The sequence below is a fragment of the Mustelus asterias genome, chromosome 19 (genome assembly GCF_964213995.1).
Source record: "Mustelus asterias chromosome 19, sMusAst1.hap1.1, whole genome shotgun sequence".
In the NCBI taxonomy this organism is placed as follows: Eukaryota; Metazoa; Chordata; class Chondrichthyes; order Carcharhiniformes; family Triakidae; genus Mustelus; species Mustelus asterias.
In genome coordinates this window covers 5,191,247-5,205,961 of record NC_135819.1, presented here as the reverse complement: position 1 = coordinate 5,205,961, position 14,715 = coordinate 5,191,247, and the positions used below count along the sequence as shown (strand labels likewise).

Sequence of the window (14,715 nt, the reverse complement as noted above, 5' to 3'; positions counted from 1 at the left end):
AAGTAAAGAAAGCCAGGAAGATTGAATAAAAGTTGAAGGTTTTGGTAATGAATAGGGAGAAAACTTACCATTGTGGCCAAGAGTCATTCATTTGAAGTTTATCAGGGAGGTTAGGAGAAAGCTACTTGAGCTTTTGTCAGAGCGCTTGAGTGGAGGCCATTGTAACTGTAAGAATCAGACAATGCACAGAAAGTCATTTGCTCTGTCGTGAACATGCCAGTGGTGTTGGAGCAGGAGGAAATGAATAAATATTTGAACTAGATGAAAATGGGAGTGAGATCATGGGACTGGGATTTGTTTGGGGTTGTTCCAGTGCAGAACTGCAAGAGGCTGTCTTTGTGGTTTATCGGCTGATGGCGTTTGGTCGACCTGTATTCCTTTGGGGTCTGTGTGTGTGTGTCTCCGTGAAGTCCCTGGCAGCTTGGGTTGTTAAAAAGTGTGCATTTTCTCTTGGGGTTTTCTGATTGCTGGAGCCTGCTGTACTTGACTGTTAACCTGGCAATGTGCTCTTGGCCTGTGTAGAGTGGGTCTTCAAGTTGTTGCTGTGGATATGAAGGAGCCAGATCTAGCCGTGCCAGCTGAACGTGGCAATGTACATGCCAGCCTGTGGGTGCTGGTCTTCCAGAATCTGAATTGAAACAAGACCAACATGAAAGCAGAGTGGGCAGTCCCTTTGCCAATGGAGCCATCAAGCAAAGTGTATTATTTATTATTCAGCAAGTTAAAGCAATCTTCAATCCTTCCAGCGCAAACCGATCTGAAGTATATGGTTAAGGGGAACAGGATTAATGCCTTTAGACCATCACTGGGGGGGGGGACTAAAGGCATTGACCTTTTCTGATTTGATTTATTATCGGCGCATGTATTGGGATACAGTGAAAAGTATTGTTTCTTGCGCGCTATACAGACAAAGCATACCATTCATAGAGGGGAGAAGGAAAGAAGAGGGTGCAGAATAGATTGAATTGAACCCGGGTCTATAGCGTTGTGAGGTAGCAGTACAAACCACTGCCACCCGCGTTGAAATGCAGCTCGGGTATTTGCCTCACCACCTTATGGTAGCGAGTTCCATATTCTAACCCCACTCAGAGTAAAGGAAGTTTCTCCTGAAACCCTGAATGGTTAGTGACTGACTATCTTGTAATCATGGCCTCCAGTTCTGGTCTCTGCTACAAACAGAGAGGACTTTTCCATATCTATCCTATTGAACCTCTTAATTTTTAGTTCACTCCTTGGCCCTATATCTGAGGAGATGAAATGGTGCCAAATCTGTATGTGAAGAGTAATTGGCTCAATGTTTTGGCAGTGATTGAGGGATGAATATTGACCAGGGCTCTGGGAGGATTCCCTTTTGTTTTAGGGAGGATCTTTTACAAGTCCTCGGGATGGCAGGTGAGTCCTTAGTTAAGCGTTTCATGCCAAAAGATGGTTCTCTAGCACTTTAGTGCTTGCTCTGTACTAGAAGGTAGTGCAAGCATCATTCAAGGACTCAAACACTGATCTGTGCACTCACACTTGTTGGCACAGAAGTTATAACTGCCCATCCAGTCCTGCAAAGTACCTGACAATTGTTCTGATACTTTGGGAGCGCGAATATCAGATTCATGTTTAAAACTGTTTGTATCAGTGTGCAATTAAAAGTAGACAACTTAAAAAAATTTTCAAGTTGTGTTGATCAACTTTTATTAAAAGTTGCACTTTTTTTTTTAAAAGCAGTTCTTTCTCAACTGGGGTTTGATTCTGTAATTTTAGTTAGGGTTGTTCTTTTAATAAAGCACTTGGCATTTATAGACCTTTGTTTTAATGTAGGAGGTTGTCCCAAATCACTACAGGGGTAAGCTAAAGGTGATATTCGGAGAGTTGATTGCTTGTCAGAGGTGGATTTTAAGCAAGGTCTGAAGGGGAGATGGAGGGTGTTCCCGAGTGTAAACCTCCGCTTCGTTGGCTCAAGGCGCAGTCGCTGGTGGGTGTAGGGTGGATAGATGTGGGCTGTTTTAAGAAGTTAAAACTGGGCCAAGTATAGCTCTGGAAGGAGGGAGTTTCAGGGCTGGAGGAGATGAGATAGGGAGAAAAAATTGTCCAGGAAGCTAAGCAATTGCTCATGGCTCCTGCAGTTCCTGTTTGCTAAAATTGGAATTTCCAATCGGCAATTGGCACAGGAAAAGCACAATCACACCAGTAGATGTTTTATTTTCATACAGTTTAAAGAAATCAAGGGTGGGAAACGGAACATTTCTAAGACGCTGAATACTGCGTTACCCCAGCTTCCATTGTTTTAACCCACTTTATTCTTGAGGCCAGTGTGTATTGGCTAAACGACATGCTTTGTTCTGGAATTTTGAACAGCCTTTTCCTCCTCTTACAAACGATCTTGGATCTCGTGTCTTCCACTGTAACATAACAGCTATTCCTTAACGCAGCCTTGAACCAAAGCTGTGTTTGGACGAACGTTTTGAGCTTTTGTTCCAAGCGTCTTGCCGTAATCCCCGACTGTGATTGATCACTTCACTCTCCGAGACTGATAATTTCACATGTCTGCACATCAAAAAGTGGTGATTTGCACATGCGAAGTTGAGACAATGGCCTCCTGTGGGATTCGGAAAGAGGATGCGTTTGAGCTCCAGTGGGGGTTGCATTCCTACAGGGAGGAGGGGAGATGACAAAATCTAAAGCTAATAGAAGTGAGGTCCAGGTGTGTTTTTCCTTCATAGTGTGAACTATCATAACTCACTCCTGCCTATAATGCAGATGAGCTATGATACCGTCACAATGTTTGACGGTAAAATTGCTCACAGCCATCCAATCTTAATCACAAGCTATATGTTACTATAAATTTATTTGCTATTTCTTCTATAACACTTGCATTTTTGTTTCGCACCTTTTCCTTGTCCCTACTTATTTTTTTATTCATTATCATGGGACATGGGCATAGCTGGCTTCACAACACCAGGTTGAAGTCCAACAGGTTTATTGGCAGCACAAGCTTTCGGAGTCCCGGGCTCCTTCATCAGGTGAGTGAAGAGCTGTGTTCACAAACAGGGGACATACAGACGCAAACATGTTCCAGAATCCACAGTATTGCTTTTATCTGCATATTTCTCTCTTGGATTTTTGTTCAAGAAGGGGAGTCGGGACAACCCTGGTAATTATAGGCCAGTGAGCCTTCCTTCTGTTGTGGGCAAAGTTTTGGAAAGGATTATAAGAGATAGGATTTATAATCACCCTAGAAAGGAATAATTTGATTAGGGATAGTCGGCATGGTTTTGTGAAGGGTAGTCGTGCCTCACAAACCTTATTGAGTTCTTTGAGAAGGTGACCAAAGAGGTGGATGAGGGTAAAGCGGTTGATGTGGTGTATGTGGATTTCAGCAAAGCGTTTGATAAGGTTCCCCATGGTAAGCTTTTGCAGAAAATATGGACACATGGGATTGAGGGTGATTTAGTAGTTTGGATCAGGAATTGGCTAGCTGTAAGAAAACAGATGGTGGTGGTTGATGGGAAATATTCATCCTGGAGTTCAGTTACTAGTGGTGTACCGCAAGGATCTGTTTTGGGGCCACCTGTTTGTCATTTTTATTAATGACCTGGATGAGGGCGCAGAAGGATAGATTAGTAAATTTGCAGATGACACTAAAGTCGGTGGAGTTGTAGACAGTGCGGAGGGAAGTGGCAGGTTATAGAGGGACATAGATAAGCTGCAGAGCTGGGCTCAGGTGGCAAATGGAGTTTAATGCGGAAAAGTGTGAGGTGATTCACTTTGGAAGGAGTAACAGGAATACGAAGTACTGGGCTAATGAAAGATACTTGGTAGTGTGGATGAACAGAGGGATCTGGGTGTCCATGTGCATAGATCCCTGAAAGTTGGCACCCAGGTTGATAGGGTTGTTAAGAAGGCATATGGTGTGTTAGCTTTTATTGGTAGAGGGATTGAGTTTCGGAGCCAGGAGGTCATGCTGCAACTGTACAAAACTCTGGTGCGGCCGCATTTGGAGTATTGTGTACAGTTCTGGTCGCCGTATTATAGGAAAGATGTGGAAGTGTTGGAAAGGGTGCAGAGGAGCCTTACCAGGATATTGCCTGGTATGGTGGGAAAATCGTATGTGGAAAGGTTGAGGGACTTGAGGTTGTTTTCGTTAGAGAGAAGGTTAAGAGGTGACTTAATGGAGGCATACAAGATGATCAGGGGATTAGATCGGGTGGATAGTGAGAGCCTTTTTCCTCGGATGGTGATGGCTAGCACGAGGGGGCATAGCTTTAAATTGAGGGGTGAGATATAGGACAGATGTCAGAGGTAGGTTCTTTACTCAGTACTAAGGGCGTGGAATGCCCTGCCTAAAGCAGTAGTGGACTTGTCAACATTAAGGGCATTTAAATGGTCATTGGATAAACATATGGATGATATTGGAATAAGTGTAGATTAGAGGGGCTTTAGATTGGTTTCACTGGTCGGCACAACATCGAGGGCCGAAGGGCCTGTACTGCGCTGTTATGTTCTATGTTCTATTCTATTTGTCTGTATGTGCCCTGTTTGTGAACACAGCTCTTCACTCACCTGATGAAGGAGTCTGAGACTCCGAAAGCTAGTGCTGCCAAATAAACCTGTTGGACTTTAACCTGGTGTTGTGAGACTTCTTACTGTGCTTATGCCAGTCCAACGCCGGCATCTCCACATCATAGCTGGCTTGCCAGCATTTATTGCCCATCCCTAGTCGTCCTTGCAGAGTCAAACACATTGCTGTGGCTCTGGAGTCACGTGTAGGCCAACCAGGTAAGATTTCCTTCCCTAAAGGACATTGGTGAACCAGATGGGTTTTTTCGACAATGGTTTCATGGTCATCAGTAGATTCTTAATTCCAGATTTTTTTAAATTGAATTCAAATTGCACCCTCTTCCACTCGAACCTGGGTCCCCAGAACATTCGAAGAGTTTCTGGATCAATAGTCCAGTGACAATACCACTAGGCCATCACCTCCCCCTACTTGTGAAGGTAGTTACCAACTCCAGGTATGGTGCCCACTGGTGCTTGAACTCTGGTACTCTGTATCACTCACCTGAAGAAGGGGCTTGGGGCTCCGAAAGCTTGTGTGGCTTTTGCTACCAAATAAACCTGTTGGACTTTAACCTGGTGTTGTTAAACTTCTTAATCTGTGTTGCCACCATTGTTGGCAATTTCTCACTGTCTGTGGCGGTAGATGGACAATCAATTTATAAAAGAAAATGTCCAGACACCCTCACCTCAGCATTTAAAGAGCAGATCCAAAGTTGCACTGAGTTAAGATTGTTAGCAATGCTGCATATCCAATGCAGGACTGACAACATTTGTGGAGAGAGAATAGAGCCTTCAAAGGGTCATCCAGACTCAAAACGTTGGCTCTATTCTCTCTCCACAGATGCTGTCAGTCCTGCTGAGATTTTCCAGCATTTTCTGTTTTTTGTTTCATGTTCCAGAATCCACAGTATTGCTTTTATCTGCATATTTCTCTCTTGGCTGACCCATTCTCTAAGCATTATCATGTTGGTTAAGGAATTTTTAAAGACCGCATTCATTAGCTTTTGTTCATTTGGCATCGCCTGTTTCCTTGTGTGTCCTGGAAACGGGTGTTGCTGTCGAGTGGCCCTTTGGGAAAGGCAGCAGATATTGAGGCATCTTGACAAAACCCTGGACATCATACTCCTTAGTAGTAATGCATTCTCCAAGGAAAAGCCTGTAAACGGAGGGATCAAATCAATTTTACGTCGCTATAAATGGACCAGTTTCTGTAATTTGCTGTGGTATTAACAGGTGGTCTCCAGTTGTCCCACCCAAAGTCCAAGTGAAATGATGTCTCCAATTTGGGAGCTGAGGGATGTTGCTAGGAATCTTTTCGTGCTTCAGGTTATTTTAATTGCCCAGTCAATTTCTTCACATATCTTGTACTGCCCCATTATGAAGAGAGATGATCACAAGGCCTAGCCTCATATATAAGATATGATATTCCAGATTTAGACCAAGCTCAATCTTGTATTTCCTGTTGAACCATGGGATAGGCAGCTGCGGAGGAACAGAAACTTGGAGAAACTAACTGGGGCCGTGTGAAGTACCCTTCCAACATTTGGACTCTACCAAACTGCCATAGAAAGGTTTTGCTCGTACTTCAGATAAAGTTTCTTTATTTCTGGATTTGACTTCCACTCCTTGCCCTCTTGGATTTGTTCTGCTTACTTCTGTCACTCATGCAGAGCCTTAGTGCGGGGAAACAGGGTCCTTTGCGTCACCGGTTTTCTTTCAATTCCGCCTCAGACTGTGTATGTGGCTCCAGTTATGGCTTGGGGAGCGCAAGTCCATTATTCAAGCAGGGATTTAGAATCATAGAATCCCTATTCAGCCCATCGAGGTCTGCCCTTTCCCCCCTAATATACCACGGTCAATCCATCTAAACTACACATCTTTGGACTGTGGGAGGAAGTTGGAGTAGCTGGAGGAAACCCACGCAGACATGGGGAGAACGTGCAAACTCCACACAAACAGTGACCCAAGCCAGGAATCGAACCCGGGACTCTGGCACCGAGGCAGCAGTGCCAACCCTGCCAGGTTATAGAAGTATAAAAGTTGGGGTCTGATGTTGCAGTTGTATAGAACGTTGGTTCGGCCGCATTTGGAATACTGCGTCCAGTTCTGGTCGCCACACTACCAGAAGGATGTGAAGGCTTTAGAGAGAGTGCAGAGGAGGTTTACCAGGATGTTGCCTGGTATGGAAGGGCTTAGTTATGAGGAGAGATTGGGTAAACTGGGGTTGTTCTCACTGCAAAGACGGAGGATGAGGGGTGACCTAATAGAGGTGTATAAAATTATGAAAGGCACAGATAGGGTGAACGGTGGGAAGCTTTTTCCCAGGTCGGTGGTGACGTTCACGAGGGGTCATAGGTTCAAGGTGAAGAGGGGGGGAGGTTTAACACAGATATCAGTAGGACGTATTTTACACAGAGGGTGGTGGGGGCCTGGAATGCGCTGCCGGGCAAGGTGGTGGAGGCGGACACACTGGGAACGTTTAAGACTTATCTAGATAGCCACATGAACGGAGTGGGAATGGAGGGATACAAAAGAATAGTCTAGTTTGGACCAGGGAGCGGCGCGGGCTTGGAGGGCCGAAGGGCCTGTTCCTGTTCTGTATTCTTTGTTGTCCCATTGGTCATTACATAGCTGCATTTATTCTACTTAAATATTATTCCAGCTGTGTACCTTTTAACGAGTAAGATAGCTGCTTTCCTTTCAGTTGCTAACGATACCCTTTTTAAGTTTTAAACTCATACGGACGGACCCTTCCTGTATTTTCACAGGCTGTCCCTTCCCTTTGATTTGGGAAAATCTTTGCACTCTGCTGCTTTGATCTATACTCTTGTGCAACAGCAATCTATCAATCCGTCTCAAATGTGCTGGCATTCGGATTTCCACTGCCATTTGTTGTGATGTTCCCTCCCGAATTTCCATTCCTGAACAACCTCATTCTTAATTTTACAGCTGTCCATTCTTCTTTTTTGAACGTAGGAGCAGGAGTCTTTGCTGCAACTTGTACTTCACAGTATTTAGTTGCTGACTATTACACCATATAGTTAACTAATGATTTAATAGCACGCTGAACAGCTTCCCATTTTATCTTTGCCAAAGCAAGTTGAAGATGTGTTCAGTTGCCTTGATGATCTGTGTTTCTCAACCTTTAAGCTTGTTCAGAGAGTGGTTTAATGATGGTGGCTTATTTAACTAAATTCTACCCCAGGGAATGTTTAGCAGCTGGCACATGAATAGTTCAAGAAGTTTCAATCTTTCGGCGGGTTTCTGTGACCCTCCCTCTGACTCACCCCTTCACTTTGTGAGTTACTGGTGAGCTATGCAACCAGGGAAATGGCAATGAGTTAGATTAGAGCCTGCCATTGTTCCACAGACTTTGAACAAAGCAAATCACCCAGCTGCAGATCCTCTGGCAAGGAAATAAATTTCATGTAATTTGACCAGTTTGGATTTTGTAACTGGCAAGGTTTCCACTTGTCACAGGTTACATATATGCCCTCCCTCATGGCATGCTTGCCTTCATCGGCCGGGGTATTGGGTTTAAAAATTGGCAAGTCACGTTGCAGCTTTATAGAACCTTAGTTAGGCCGCACTTGGAATAGAGTGTTCAATTCTGGTCGCCACGCTACCAGAAGGATGTGGAGGCTTTGGAGAGAGTACAGAAAAGATTTACCAGGATGTTGCCTGGTATGGAGGGTATTAGCTATGAGGACAGGTTGGAGAAACTTGGTTTGTTCTCACTGGAGCGACGGAGGTTGAGGTGAGACCTGATGGAAGTCTTCAAGATTGAGAGGCATGGACGGAGTGGATAGTCAGAAGCTTTTTCCCAGGGTAGAAGAGTCAATTACTAGGGGGCATAGGTTTAAGTTGAGGGGCAAGGTTTACACAGTAGTGGGTGCCTGGAACTCGTTGCTGGGGGAGGTAGTGGAAGCAGATACGGTAGTGACTTTTAAGGGGTGTCTGGATAAATACATGAATAGGATGGGAATGGAGGGATACGGTCCCCGGAAGGGTAGGGGGCTTTAGTTCAGTCAGGTAGCATGGTCGGTGCAGCCTTGGGGGGCTGAGGGGCCTGTTCCTGTGCTGTAATTTTCTTTGTTCATCCTTCAGTCTCCAGTCTCTCGTAGACTTGTAAACAAAAAAGAAACGTTGAAATGCAATGTTGGCTCTCTAAAATTTTTAAAACCAAGTCCTTAACATGCCAACTAAAACTGCTTCAAAACAGTGGTTGTCATGCTGATGAGTTCATTGGGCAGGAAGAGGAGTTGATTTATGATCAATATTCAATCCTGTACTGTGTTCTACCAGTGGCCTACTGGTATTATCGCTGGATTCGTAATCCATTGACCCAGCGTAATGCTCTGGGGACCTGGGTTCGAATCCCACCACGGCAGATGGTGAAATTTGTATTCAATAAATTTGGAATTAAAAGTCTAATGATGACCATGAAACCATTGTTGTAAAAACCCATCTAAGGACTACTGTCCTTATTTAGGGAAGGAAATCTGCCATCCTTGCCTGGTCTGGCCTATATGTGACACAGTAAGAAGTCTCACAACACCAGGTTGAAGTGTTGGACTTTAACCTGGTGTTGTGAGACTTCTTACCGTGTTTACCCCAGTCCAACGCTGGCACCTCCACATCATGGCTATATGTGACTCCAGACCCACAGCAATGTGGTTGACTCTGAACTGCCCTCAGGGATGTACAATAAATGCTGGAGATGTCAGTGATACCCATATCCCATGAGCGAATAAAGAAACAAGTTGGAGCAGAGTGCCTGGTACAGAATTTATGATTCCACGTTTGAATGTTACCATTCGGCCAGTATCATTCTGAATTCTGTGCAGTTCATACCACCATGTACTTCTAATTTTTAAATGGCGCCTTTGGAGACTGGAGTTAACTTCAGGTATTTTAAACCCTCTACGTCTCTGAAATTCTTGAATAAGGCAGAATACAACATCTGCAATCAGGTAGCAACCAACTCAAGAACAGCTTTTTCTCTGCTGTCATAAGACTTCTGAATGGGCCTACAGTATATTAAGCTAATCATTCTCTACACCCTATTGGTAACTGCAGCTATAAAACTATATTCTGCACCCTCTCCTCCCCTATGTACCCTATGGACGGTATGCTTTGTCTGTATAGCGTGCAGGCAACAGTACTTTTTTCACTGCATCCCAATACATGTGACAACAAATCAAAATATTGCTCTGACACACTGATGTTTGTCGAATTGGATATTTAATGTCCTGCTCTTGTGTGCCACACTAATGCTAAAACCTGTAACGTAGTTTCTCCATCAGTTGAGATGGCCTGCTTCATTGTGAGTGCTATCCCTCTAGAGATTCTCCTATTTTCTGCTAAGGTGCTATCGCAAATAACTTAGTTTACCATACTCAAATTCAACTTCACATTTTTTCAGCTTTGGAATACGTACTCATGACTTCTGGCTCTGGCGTAACCACCAAATGCTGCAGGCTGCTACTTGTACGTTTCTTGAGTTGGAGATCTTGTATAAAATCAACGTGCTTGCTGTAGTGACTTTGCATAGTATTGCATATAAGTTTTGCATGCTGTAAAAAGCTAGGACCTTTCCTGCATATATTCAAAGTCAGGCTTTCAACCTGATGAAATAAATTGTTAATTCTCATGGCTAGGTGGCTAACTGCACGGAGGTCTGTTACTGAACCCGAATCGGTAGGCCCCAGGCACAGCCTGGGTATGAAGCTAGGTAACAAAATCTCTGGGGTACCCATTAAGCCTTGACAGTTGGCCTGACTATCCCAGGAAAGGAGACCCACGCTGGCATTTGTGCCCTGCTCCTTAATGATGCAACATCCATTCATTCATGTTGGAAGTGTGGCTCCAAGGAACCTCAGACCAGACTGGGCAGTGAACCTCACTAAGCTTTGACAAAGGGTGATCTGGACTTGAAACGTCAGCTCTTTTCTCTCCTTACAAATGCTGCCAGACCTGCTGAGATTTTCCAGCATTTTCTCCTTTGGTTTCAGATTCCAGCATCTGCAGCAATTTGTTATCCAGTGAACCTTGCAGGACTGACTCAACACAGACACTGTCTGGTCTTGCAAGTTTAGTTGTGGGGTGCACACGCAGGCCTGGCAACTCGTTCTATTTGTGCTTGCACACTGGTTTGTCCTGTTTAACTTGCAGGGGCCCTGAGGATTATAAGGGTTGTTGCCTCACTGGTTGATTAAATCAGAAGTCAGGCTCCACTGGATTGAGAAACTCGAAATGCTTGCAGATTAATGGAGGTTTTGATTTGGTATGTGTGTAAAAGAGACTGTCGTGGTATGCTCCAGAACTGTGTGTGAAGACAAATACTTGGTCACTCCAGGTCTACTTGCATAGGGTGCTGACAACTGCTATAGTGCTGTGAACTGTACCCTAGCGTGGATCACTGATTTCAAGAGAGCAGGGGTAATGGGGAGAGGAGGGAAGGGTTTGGAATGTAGGTTTGAGCTGTGTGTACTTTGTGGTTGAGTACTGATTTCACCTACAAGATCCCAATCCTTGTTCATGACTGTAGACATCAAAAATGTTGTCTCTAAAACAAACTCGTATCAGGTATCTTGTCATTTGCCTCAGACTTGTGGAACAAGCAGCAGTGTGTTGTGTAGCAGGAATGGTTACATTCTTGTAGTTTACTGTGTGGAAGAGAATGGGATTATGAAGCAATGGAGAATGCCATGTCCTTGTTGCTGACATTCAATATCAGGCCAGCATTAACACTTTATCAGTGTCACAAGTAGGCTTACATTAACACCTGCAATGAAGTTACATAGGAAATCCCCATGTCGCCACACTCCAGCGCCTGGTCGGCTACACTGAGGGAGAATTTAGCATGGCCAATGCATCTAACCAGTCTTTCGGACTGTGGGAGGAAGCTGGAGTGGCGGAGGAAACCCACGCAGACACGGGAATTTAGCACGGCCAATGCACCTAACCCGCACTGTCTTTCGCACTGTGGGAGGAAACCGGAGCACCCGGAGTAAACCCACGTAGACACGGGGAGAATGTGCGGACTCCACACAGACAATGACCCAAGCCGAGGATTCAACCTGGGTCCCTGGCGCTGTGAGGCAGCAGTGCTAACCACTGTGCCACCACACTGAAGTTATGATTGAGATTAGTAGAGCTCTGAATCCCATGTTAGTGTTATTGAAAAGGATCGAAAGTGCACAGTTTAGTTGGCTCCAAATCTTAAAAATATATTGTCCCCCCCTCCATTCATTTACCCCATTAACAGTCTTGACTTTAATTGCTTTGGAATTCTCAACTGAATAGCCCAACTTTTTCCTTGCGTATTGTAATTTTACAGTATACTTGTTAAAGTTATTCATCTTCATCATGTGGTCCAAAAGGGCAGCACAGAGGTTGGCACTGCTGCCCCACAGCACCAGGGACCCCGGTTCAATACCTGGCTTGGGTCACTGTCTGTGCGGAGTATGCACGTTCTCCCTGTGTCTGCGTGGCTTTCCTCCGGGTGCTCCGGTTTCCTCCCACAGTCCGAAAGACCTGCTGGTTAGGGTGCATTGGCCATGCTAAATTCTCCCTCGGTGTACCCGAACAAGCGCCGGAGTGTGGCGACTAGGGGATTTCCACAATGGCTTCATTCCAGTGTTAATGTAAGCCTACTTGTGACACTATTAAATAAACAAATAATTTGCTGTGTTTAATTTTGCACAATAAGGCATACCCGTGGCTTATAATGAAGTCGTGGTGTTCGAATGATGTATGTACACCCTTTTCCTCCTTGGGCTTGTCTGCTGATTACTTTCAATGATACAAGTTATACCTGAGACTTGTAAGAAAAGTTAAGCAATGTCCGATTTTAATCGCTCTGTTGGCGGCTGAGCCTTCAGTTGCCCGAGACCTAAGCTCCTGGAATTCTTCCCCTCAACCTCTACCTCGCCTTCCCCTTTGGCTTCATGGTAATGTCACTGGCCTAGTAATCCAGAGGTCCAGGGGACACGGGTTCAAATCCCACCATGACAGCTGCTGAAGTTTAAATTCGATTAATAAAAATCTGGAATTATAAAGCCAGATGCTGCCCTTGAAACTATCATCAATTGTTATAAATCTTCCCGATGGCAGGGGAGCCTGGAACTAGGGGTTGTAGTTTGAGTAAATCTTAGGACTGAGGAGAAATTTCTTCAGAGTGGTGAATGTGTGAAATTCGCTGCCGCAGAAAGTAGTTGAGGCCAAAACATTGTCATTTTTTAAGGAAGAAATGAATGTAGCTTTTGGGGCTAAAGGGATATGGGGGGAAGGTGTGATCAGGATATTGATCTTTGGCAATCAGCCATGATCAAAATGAATGGTGGGAGCAGGCTCGAAGGGCCGAATGGCCTACTCTTATTGTCTGTTTGTATCTAAGTACCTATCTGGTTTGCACATGTCCTCCCAGCAAGGAATCTGCTGGTCTGTGACTCCAGATTCACAGCAATGGGGTTGGCTCTCAACTGCCCTGTGAAATGGCTCAGCAAGCCTCAGTTCAAGGGGCATTTGGGGACAACAAATGTGGGCAAGACAGTCAAACTCCACGCAAGAGTAACCTACCTCTTTGATCACAATTTTGGCCACCTGCCCCAGTATCCTTTAAATGGCTTGGTATCAAATTGTGCTTTTAATGTTCTTGGGAAGCGCCATGGAAGGTTTAATTGCGTTAAAAGTGCTGTATAAACACAAGTTGTTGAGAATCAAAAGCCATGATAACTTTCATTTGCAGTCTTGTGCAGTAAAATGAACAGTGCTTTGTGTATGGTAGCGTTCTGCATTGTAATTCGCATTGCCGGGCATTCCCTTGTTTATGCAGCTGGATTCTTTGCGTGCAATTCTAGGAACAAGGAACAGAATTGGTGCACGTGCTAGCTTATTGCAAAATGTTTGGTGCAATTGTTGGTCTATTAACTAGCTAAATAGCTAGTTAACTAACTAAATAGCTAGTTAACTAGCTAAAACTAGCGGCACGGTAGCACAGTGGTTAGCACTGCTGCTTCACAGCTCCAGGGACCTGGGTTTGAATCCCGGCTTGGGTCGCTGTCTGTGTGGAGTCTGCACATTCTCCTCGTGTCTGCGTGGGTTTCCTCCGAGTACTCCGGTTTCCTCCCGCAGTCCAAAGATGTGTGGGCTAGGTTGATTGGCCATTCTAAATTGTCCCTTGGTGTCCCAGGATGCACAGGTTAGAGGGGTTAGTAGGTAAATATGTAGGGATATGTGGATAGGGCCTGGGTGGGATTGTGGTTGGTACAGACTCAATGGGCCGAATGGCCGCCTCCTGCACTGTAGGATTCTATGATCTCTATTACACACGCATCACTAGCTGAGCATTTTCAATAAAAGGCACTCTTTAAATGTTCATTATAAAATAGGACTCTGTAGGTGCATTGCATCAGTGTGTTGGGACGCAACATTATTAGATTTCAGCTAAATCCGAAGGTTGGCATATTTGCCTGCTATGTTTATCTGAACCAAGGCTAAACCAGCAATCTTATCTGGATGTTTCAGTTGGATTATATCTGGTAATACTGGTGGTGGTTGCAGGTTGCTGCTTGCTATCAGCAGTGCAAAGTGATGGAGAGTGTCATCTGAAAATCACCACCGTGACGTCAAAGCACGTTGGCTCAGTGCATCATTTTCTCCATGGGCTGGGGAAGAGGTGACACCTTGCAGGGCAAGGTAATTGGGAGGACCAGCTGTCGCCTCGTGCTCTCTCTCTGCATTAAGCATCTGATCGTAGAGGAAGTTCCAGAGATTAATCTCACCGAAACGAAGGGGAGAGAATTGGACCAAGCTGCTTTGTCCAGCAGGGGAGTTGAGACTTCGCAAATGAGAGAAATCTTAAAATCCACTTGTTGGCTTATTAAAATTGTTGCTTGTGAACTTTATGGGCAATTTGATGTTTCTTCTGCATGAAAATTTATTTCGGTGTCACAAGTAGGCTTACATTAGCACTGCAATGAAGTTACTGTGAAAATCCCCTAATCGCCACACTCTGGCAGCTGCTCGGGTTACACTGAAGGCGAATTTACACGGTCAATGCACCCTAACCAGCATGTCTTTCGGATTGTGGGAGGAAACCAGAGCACTCGGAGGAAACCCATGCAGACACGGAGAACGTGCGAACTCCACACAGACAGTGAG

The 14,715-nt window shown here is 44.8% G+C and overlaps 1 protein-coding gene across 1 annotated transcript in view; it reads left to right on the top strand.

The window, feature by feature from the left end:
• Positions 1 to 14,715, top strand: part of LOC144507710 (AP-1 complex subunit mu-1-like) — a 387,219-nt gene that overhangs the window by 148,091 nt on the left and 224,413 nt on the right. The window lies entirely within an intron of this gene.